Source organism: Mauremys reevesii, linkage group 2, assembly GCF_016161935.1.
Source record: "Mauremys reevesii isolate NIE-2019 linkage group 2, ASM1616193v1, whole genome shotgun sequence".
Lineage (NCBI taxonomy): Eukaryota > Metazoa > Chordata > Testudines > Geoemydidae > Mauremys > Mauremys reevesii.
Window position 1 is genome coordinate 186,072,286 of NC_052624.1, and position 10,140 is coordinate 186,082,425.

The window sequence follows — 10,140 nt, forward strand, 5'->3', positions numbered from 1 at the left end:
TCATCTCCATGGTTTCTGATCACCTTATCATGGTATTCCTCCCCTCTGTTTGCAGTTTTGACATCATCTTGATTTCCCTTGCTGCTTCTTCCCACTGATTCCACCTTTGTATTGTTCTCTGGTTTTCTTTCACTTTCTCATCATTGCTATTCTTCTGCTGGCTTCACCCTCTTAGGATTGTCAGCCATCCCAAATGACATGGCTGCCCTCATTTTAGTGGGCCGCTGACATGTTATATTATGCAAGGGCAGGTGGAAGAATGCAACAAAGTCTTAAAATAGACAAGGGAAGAAATTTCTGCCTGGTGATGCAACATCATGGTATACCACAAGGTCACTTTTTTTGTAACACAGGATAATTTTCTCCTCTTCCACGCTTTCTCTCCCTCACCCTATTTCCTTCTGTGTAGTCGTCTACTGTCCCAGTTTCTTCTCTTCTTCCTCTCCACCCCAGACCTGAAACATACCTTTAGTGCAAGGTAAACAAAATAACAAAGTGGACTTGCTGATTGACCCCTACTAGCCACTAAAAACACATCGCTGCAGTGCCTCCTGCTGCAGAGATAGGTGTTACCATGGAGGTTGCAGACACTGCTGTGGCCAAGGTCAGTGATGGGCCAGGAAGCATGTGCAAGCTTTATATAGATCTTATATAGATTAAAACCTTCAGCTTTTCTACATGTAAGAGATTGTTTTCCCAAGGCAAGTTGGTTGGAGAAGAACTCCCTATGCCAGAAACTGAAGATGTTGCAGGTCTACCTGGGATTACTTGATTTTTCATTCTTTGTCTTATGGGGGAGAAATCACTAACATATGAATTGGAAATCCCATACACTAATAATATTACCACAGTTTTTCCCATCAAGTTGTGCTTTTGTTCTTGCAGTTTTTCTGCTTCTTTGTGCCCAGTTGTGGCCTTTGACTATACCCGGGTGGGTGAAGAGGTGCTCTGGTCAAGCCAAGCCACAGTGTTCTTATCAGTGATGTTCAAGGCACTGCATTCAGTAAGGCACACATAATAGGAGTCTCTGTAAGATAAGAGGCAACAGGAATTGTTTTTTTCCCATCCCCTCCCTCCTCTTCCATAGTGAACCTATGGATGCTTTTATGGCTGGGAGGGACGTCTTAATTTATTGTGCAGTGGATTCCTGATTTTTCAGCATGGTTCTGCTTTTGCGTTCTGTGTTTCCCATAGTTATTGCCTTCTTCACTGGCTTGTTTATTTTTCCCAGTTGCGGTTCTGTGTCCGCTCATAAGCTAAAGAGTTCCTTCTGATGGGAACTGGTTCTTTAGCAACATCTGCATATATGTGTGACAGTGCCTTTTGTTTTATCATTTTTACAGGCAAATAAGGTAATGTTATTTATCAGGAATTCTTTTGATTTTCTTCTGCTTTTCTGGAGAACTTTGATGCAACTTCCCCCACATTTTCTGCAGATTTCCTTTAGTCTCAGACAGATGTACGAGGTTACAATTTCACCTGGCTGAGACCTGGACTTATTTTTGGAGGGTACAAGTTGCGACCACATTTTAAATCTGCATTTTGGTGTCTATAAAACAATTACATGCAGAAATCTGAGAAGAGTTACCCACTAACTAACCTGAGTTGTGGATGCCAATCATATAAGGGTGTAACCAGTGTCAGATTTCTACTCACAGCTGAACTTTGGGTTCAAAAGCATGGTGAGTGAATATTTTGTTGACACAAAATGATGCCACCCTTTTGAAAATTTGACTCATTGTGTGGCTGGAATATGTCTAATTATATGTCCATAAAATGCATGTTAGATATTTGTAGGTCAATCTATTTTAAAATAGCTGTCTTAAAGTAATCTTAAAGATCTGGTATGAACTGACAAAGGAAAAAGAATTCCAAGCTAACATTCTGTACTTAACTAATCCTTTTGTGTCTAGGTATTACAGCTCATATGGTATGGAAGTCTGAGACCCCAGCAACAGTTAGGCATAACAGGATGAACTGTCTCAGTAATGCTGCTGATTCAATACTGCTGATTTCCTCTCTCTTGGTTTAAATCAAATCCTTACCAGTAAGTGACATCCCTACTTACCTGCTTGTAACACCCATGGACTTCAATGGGAGTTGTGTGCATATAAAGGCAGAATTTGGTCCTTAAAATTATTTTAAACAGAGTTTATAGTACCTAATAGTTACATAACCCCCTATATTTTTAAATTAAAAGTACTCGCTTAAAATTATTCCATCGGGATCATGAGGTCACTGAGTGCAAATAATAGAGGCACTTCAATCTCCCTTCACATCATTTTTACACTCTACCAGAGCAGCTTTCTCATATCCAGGATGTAGCTCATTCAAGTGTAAAAAGAGGCTGCTTGCTGATGATTTTGGAGTATATTTCCAGATAGTTTAAATGAACAATTATGCACCCAATTTGCCTGGACAAATACTGCTTATGCAGGCACATGCAGCAAGTTAGCTATTTTCCCAAGCAATTGCCTACTTTGTATGTAGGTACATGCAAATGGATTATGCATTCTTCAATGCACATGCATACTTAAATTGTCTGAATTGGGTACTTTTGTACATACAAGAAAAATAAGCATGGTTTTGTAGGCAAGGATGTGCGTACCCCTAGTCAGACAACTTTCTGCTCATATTCCCACAACAGTCATCATGGCTGTCCTGTACATTCTGTTTGTGTAGCTGCTCTGCTGGCAATGCTGTTGTGGAAAATTTTCAGTGGGCTTAGATGAAGTTTGATGTTACTATGGGGGTTTCCGTGTTTTTTTTTTTTTGAGTATGCACATTCACATTCATGTTCAGAGACTAGGGTGATAACAGGCACCTTAAAAATATTGGAGAGAGAGAGAGAATTTGGATCATTCTATAATTTATAGATTAATTAATCTGGGTCAAAACCAATTTGCTAACTCACATCGCTCCTAAACCAGGGCTTCTCAAACTTAAAAAAAAATTAAAAGGTTGATAATGTTGTGGATTACCCAAGCTCCTATACTTGATCACACTGCCTTCTCCCTAGCCCCTCACAACATACCTGTGGCAGCAATTGCTGTTGTTAACACAGAAGAGTATTGCCAGGAACAGATTTGTATTTAACTGCCTAACAACACAAGTGTTCTGTCCTTTTTGAATGTGTTGATCACAGTGACTGTCTTAACTCTTCATGACATTTTCCCCATCCCATCTGTTCCAATCTTTTCCCTTGCTCTTCTCCCATGCTTCCGCTCCTTCTCCCATGCATGCCCATAGTGAAGGTAGATAGGTGGGGATCCAGCCTCTTCTTTGTAATGAAAAGCCTGGATGGTTGCAGAAGGTGCAGGAAGAGGAGCCAGCCCTGTAGGAACAGTTCTCTGCAGCAAGTGCACTGTGCATTCTCAATAGCTTGAGAATGACTGTCCTAAACTATTACTTGTATATCAAATTATTTTTAGATTATATCTTGCCTCTTAAATAAATAGTTAAGACTTGATGCCATTTAAAAGACAGATTATTAGTTAAGATTGATCTACCTATAGAGGATACATTCCATAAGCATAATTGTATTTTGTTCATTAGGTACAGTACAAATCAATTCTGGGGAACACAGACCTCCCGTTTTATCTCTCTCTGTCATCAAGGTGAATCTTAGGATAGGTGTGTAATATATACATATATCAATCAATTAATAACCATGCTAGATTGAAAGCAACATAGGTTGTAGTCCTCTACCTCTCCACGGAACACATGTAGCTTGGGTAACAGTAATGCAGGGCTACAATACGGACCTGGACATTAGTGAGGAGTGGTTCATTCTTTAGAGCCCTTCAATCCTAAGCATCTTTTCTGCCCCTTCTGCCCACAAGTGGGTAGCAAATGTGACAGTGGCTTTTGCGTTGTGGACACTTGTCCCTGAGGAACTGGGCCAAATCCACCAGTTAGTTTCACATTGGCCACCAAACTGAAAACCAAGCTTGATCAGCATTAAACCAGATATATTTTTATTAGGCATGAACTGACAAGGTTTTTTGGGGTGCACATGATTCAAAATAAGCCCTGGTGCTTGAGGAGCTCACAATCTGAAAGGCAGATGTGGATCAGCTAATGATGCACTGAATGTCCAGAGGATAGCAACTTAGAAACTTTTAGGTATATCAGGGAGAGTATTTTGTATTGATGGGGGTTAGAGTTTTAAGGACTAGTGTGAGAAGAGTGTTTTTAAGAGGGATTTAAATGAAGAGAGAATGGGAATCTGCTACTCTGAGATAGAAGGAGCATGAAGAAAAGAGTGGGAGAAGGAAACAAAAGAAGTGGTGGTGCTGGTCTGTCCTTGGCAAAGCAAAGGGGACAAAATGGGACATGAGAGGTAGGCTGATGTGACATTTTGCAGGCTCTACAAGATGAGGACAAGAATCTTAAGCTTGATTCGGTACATCAGGGCCAGGACAGAGGTTAAAACACAATATTGTGGTTTGAATGGCAGATGAGATAGCTTTTGAACCAGTCACACAGAAGTGGAAAATTTTGTATCATATTACAAATTGAATGTCCTGAGAACCTGACACACTGCCGGGTACTACAGTTGGCATGTTTACAGCTACAAAAAGTATGGATATTTTGATATTAATCAATTTTTTTTTACTAGAAATGTATTTTCTTCAAAATTGCAAACATCCTAGAATACAGAGATGACGGATGGCTCAGGGGACGGGTGATGGAATACACAGTTTTTCACTTCCAGGTCACCAGTCTGAATCCAGTCCAGGTCAGTAGTGACCAAAAGTTGTTACCATCTCATGGTTTTTGTGTGAAATGAGTTTGGTGGGCTCAGTCCCGTTCTTAGTAGATGCAGATAGCCACGTGAGCAAAAATCCCAACCCCACACTTAGCACTCACTGCATCTCTGTGGGCAATCTCAGCCTGACCTTCTCTGTGAGCATGGAGACCAAACTGTTCTTTCACTACTGATACACTCTGTCTTCTGCACTTTTAGTGGGGCAGTGTATGGAAGTCTGAAAAACTGCTGACTGTACTGTGCCTCTGTGGATAAACAGAAGACTTTAGAGTCATCAATCCAACATTTCACCAGCATTTGTTTTTAATAAGAAGCAGAATATAAGAATTCTGATACCTACTCTAGGCATTGGAGTAAAGGAATTACAAGCAAATACTTGTGATCACAGTTTAGAGAGATACTGCTGGTCACTACGGAGAAAGATGAACTAAACCGATATACTGAGCAGTATCAAATATCCTGAAAAAGGAAGCACTGATTATGGGGCATCAGCTCATCTTTATCTTATCTGTCAGTAGTGAAAACACACAAGGCTTGCCCTTTTGTAATGTAAACAGAAAATTATGCCTCCAATACAAACCCGAGCCATTAAAAAAAGCAGCTTTTATTCTTTCTCATAATGTTCCGCAACATAAGGCAGTAGCACTGATGTGACTCCACAGCTGTTGCCGGGGAAAGTAGGAATGTTGTCTGCCACATCTGGGGTGACATCTTTGAACAGGCTCTTAATCTGCAGTGCCGAGGTATGCTAAGCCTCTTTGCTTTTCTTTCCCAGTTCTCAAGTTAATGCTACTCCTGGAGAGCAATGCTGATTTCAAGTCAATGGGTAAGATGAAAGAACAATTAAGGACAGTGATACTCAGATGCATTGTGGAAAATATAAAGGCAGGACAATAGCCTAATTCCTTGATCAGTCCAGCAGAAGATTTGCTTTGCCACACTTTAAAGTTGTAGGATCCCTGTTCTAAAAACAAAAACAACAGGATTTTTTAATCAGTGTGTGTGTGTGAGTGCACGTGTGTACACTTGTGAACTGAAGGACATCTTAAAACAGTGGAAAATAAAAGGTATCCATCTGCTATCGAACCAGTGTGTTTCTATTGGATTTAAGCCATTTTTTCTCTGTAGCTCTTCTGAGACAATTTGCAACTATTGTTAGTCAGACATTACACAAAGAGAGATATCAGATAAAGAAATAAAAAAGATTTAGAAAGTGAGAATGCCATTTATGGAAATACCCAATTTCTAATAATTGAAAATCTTAGAAGCCAGAACTTCTTGGATGCACTGCTAGAAGATTTTAAGGGGCAGATTCCAACCTCAGATGTGTATGCACAATTTTCCACTTATTTTGCAGTGAAGAGGTAGAATTTGGCCTTTTGAAAGCACAAGACAAGGCTACATTTTCAAATACGGGTACCTAAATAGGACTCCCAAACATATGGATGCTCCAAGTGACCTGGTGGTAGGTAAAATGAGCATTTAGGTGGTTATTTTGAGCTAAATGTTCTAGTGTAGGACTAGGAGGTCCTATTAAGGTGCTAATGATTGTAAACTGGGGTATGCATTTCTAAAACAAATACTTTTTATATTGAGAGGAATAATTTCTAGTTCACTTTGAATGGGAGAGTCATCTTTAGCATTCAGTTATGAATTGTTGCAAGTTAAATCTGCAATAATATTTCACTCTGACCTGAAATATACTGTAAGTAAGGCCCAACAGATATAGGAATTTTAGTAAAGAAAAAGTAACACACACACACACATTTTTCAAAACTTTTCCTATTTTTTACCTTTAGTATGTATGTGTGACACTAATATTAAATGGGAGCCACTCGACATACAAGTATCATTGAGAGAAATGATTGGCCAGAATTTTTAAAAAGAGTAGAGATGAATCGGAGCTAAAACCCTAGACCTAAACACCTCTTAACTTTGAGGAAGTTCAGATCTGGATCCTTAATTTGTTGTATCTTAGAAAGATAGTCTAAGAAAATGTCTTTCCTGCTCATTTAACTCAAAAAAGTCATTCTTCTTAAGGCAGAAATTCTCAAGGCATTAATCCTTAATGTAGTCTAGCCATTGTGCCTGTTTTGAGGGTGGAGGGCATGAGGAAGGGGAAAGGGTGGGGAGAGAGAGATTGGAAATTGAAAATGAGTCACTGAAAGTGTGTGATAAATCTTGGATTGTCAACAGGAGTCAAAAGATTTTTTAATGCACGTGGGCACATCCATGTATTTCATGAACACTGTTCTAATCTGGTTATTGGGGAGGAAACATAGTGCAGTGGATAGAACAAGTTTGGGGTTCTTTTCCCACTCTACTTCTGACTAGTTGTGTGACTTCAAGCAAGACTCCCATTGACTTCAGTGGCCTTTGGATTGGGTCTTTAGGTCTTGAGTGTAAGAAACGTTTCCACTGCCTTCAGTGAGCTCCCAGTACATTTGAAAGCCAAGCTCTTAATCTCTCTGTGTCTCAGTGTCTCCATCTATACAAGCACTGGGATCTATGGAGAAAAATGTGAAACATAAAGTTAATTTTAATCAGAGAGCTAAAAAATGTAGCTACCAAAATCACTGAACATTATTTTTGGTCCCTCAAGTGGAAATTCCAGTAGGTTCCATTAGACACCTTTAACTAGTCTCTGTTGGGTTCTGTGGGCTTGAATTGGAAGACCAAAATAACTGTGGGAACCAGCAGAACATTAGATGTATTTGTTCTGTTCAAAAATCTAGTTGGCAACTGGATGATGTAGAAACCAATTGATATTTTTCCAGTGGATTTTCCACTAAAATTGAACGATGTTTAATTGTCATGCCAAGCAATCAATACATAACATTTCTATGTGTATGGGATAGGCAAACAGCAGAGCAGGGGTTGGGAAAGACTGCCCCAAAGAAACAAATGGCTTTTGCTGGCTACGTACCAGGCCAAATCCTAGCTCCAGTCCCCAGTCTGTTTGTGATAGCTAACTGTGCACGTGGAACACTGCCACTTTAAAACTCTGTGTACAGGTGCTGTTTTTGTATGGACAAATTATTTTCAATAATTACCCATATTCTTTTAAAGAAAAGATTCCCAGGGGTCCCTCAGATGATAACAGAGTAGAACGACTGAATCACACAACAACAGCATTCCCTTCCCCACAAGCAGCCATTGAGGTGAGGTGAGCGATAGCTGGCCTAGCCACAGCAGGTAGCATGGAACATTCTCTTGCCTGAAGTGTAGATGTCTGAATGAATATCTGTTTTTTTCCTCCCCTTTTCAAACTATCATGCAATCCCACTGCTCTGCGTGTGCTGGCTTGCCTAGCTATACCCCTTTATGCCTCTGATAATCAAAAATACAAAAGCTCTGTGCACATTAGTTCTGCCTCCAAATTATGCACATTCCCATTTTAAAAAAAGTAGATTCACAAATATCCTAACTGATAATGAACAAGCTGTTGAGCTACAAGCAACTCAGGGAATTACACAGGCAAAAAAGAGACTGACACCCTAAAATGATGTGGTTTGAGTTTCAGAACACTGGAACCGATATTACTAACACAGCCAATATAAGTCCATCAGTTTCAGTGGAGTTACTCTTGATTTACACTGGTATAAAGGAGATTATAAATGAGATCAGAATCTGACCCTTTGCTTTTAGACTTCCTCACCCAAATGTCTGTAGACATACTGTACACACACACACACACACACACTCCTTTGATGCTCAAGGTTTCAACTTTATTAGTTCTGTGTAACAGTCATGGCCAGTAAACCAATAAATAGCAATGTTAAATACGAGCAAACGAAAGCTAACACAACATTTTATGCTTCCCACAAAGACAAACAAGCCTGGAAATGCTTCTAAAACATGTTTACAAGTGTAAACATGACTTTGACTCCGAATAGTCACAGCATTTGCAAATGGGTCCTTAGTGACCTTTCTCCCTCCAGCATGAGACTAACCAAATGAGCTGAATTTCACTAGCTGTAGGGTGTTCTGAAACAGATATTAAGGTAATTTCCAGCATGTTGATTCTTTTCCAGTCCTCTAATTCTTCTTCCTTTCCTTCTCAGACAGAGAGGTGTAGGACAGAGGGACAGATTACATGCTTCTCAGACATACTTTATGGGGAAAAAATCATTAAAGCTTTTTTTGTGATTTACACAAAGATTCTTATTTTTGCCTGGTCAAAACCTCAAATCTCCCAATATCTGAATCTGGTGCTTACTGAGGATAATTTCCTAAGAAGTGGTAATACCTTAGTAAAGGGGAGGAGGGATAGCTCAGTGGTCTGAGAATTAGCCTGCTAAACTCAGGATTGTGAGTTCAATCCTTGAGGGGGCCACCTAGGGATCTGGGGCAAAAATTGGTCCTGCTAGTGAAAGCAGGGGGCTGGACTCAATGACCTTTCAAGGTCCCTTCCAGTTCTAGGAGATTGGTATATCTCCAATTATTATTATTTATTTTATTATTAGTAATGCAAGAAAATAAAAATGAAATAAATTAAATCATTTGGCAATGAGTTTCCTAATTATGGTGTCAAATTGGGATATTTTGTGGTGGCTAGGTGAACCAGTATTTTTAAAATGTCATCTTTGCACTCCAACCTCTGAACTTTCATTAAAAGAAACAAGGCCCTTAGCCCTTATAGTTGTAAAAATAACCTCCAAATTATGAACTGATGACTGCCTGAGTGTGCAGACAGCCTGAAATAATAATGCTGAAATAATGACTATTCACCTCAATGTGATGTTAACCCCGAAGCCTAATAATGACAATTTAAATGTAAACTAGTTCACTAGGGATCCAAGTATAATGCATGATTATTCATTGTGTCTCTCTGTCTCCATCTAGTGGCAACCACGGAGCGGTTTATGAGTCTGTATAGTCTTTGAGGGAACAAGCCTTTTCATTCAGGCAGTAGAGGCTTGCTCTTTTAGATCCAGGGTCCAATCTGCACTGCTGCTGAACAATCCAGGACATTGTGTTACATAAGCATGCAAGAAATGAAAAATAATCAGCTGATGTCACTGAATACTGATCATAAAAGAACACAGAGGAACCATTAGACTGTACAATCCAATATCTCATTTTGACATCTCAAGTAGGTAGGTCTTGGCTTATGGGCAGAAACACTCCCTCTTTTTCTCCGATTCAACCCCTGCTTATGTGCATATGCATGTGAGAAAGCAAGAGACAGATGTAGCCTTTTCTACAATTAAAGGTGTCCACATGGGCTAGCAGCAGTGGATTCCTGCCCCAATCAAGAACTGCTCATTGGACCCATCACCTTCATCTCTCGGTCCATGGATTCCATGAAGTCCTCATTTCTGGCCCTCTCTTTAATTCCCCTACCCTCACGAGGTACTAAAGGCTGT

The 10,140-nt window shown here is 39.8% G+C and overlaps 1 long non-coding RNA gene across 1 annotated transcript; it reads left to right on the forward strand.

The window, feature by feature from the left end:
- The first annotated feature begins 1,920 nt into the window (after positions 1-1,920).
- LOC120398691 lies at positions 1,921-9,793 on the forward strand. The gene is made up of 4 exons (XR_005594633.1): positions 1,921-2,047; positions 4,622-4,741; positions 5,547-5,597; positions 9,617-9,793. It is a non-coding gene; the product is annotated as an uncharacterized LOC120398691 (long non-coding RNA).
- Positions 9,794-10,140: the final 347 nt, after the last annotated feature.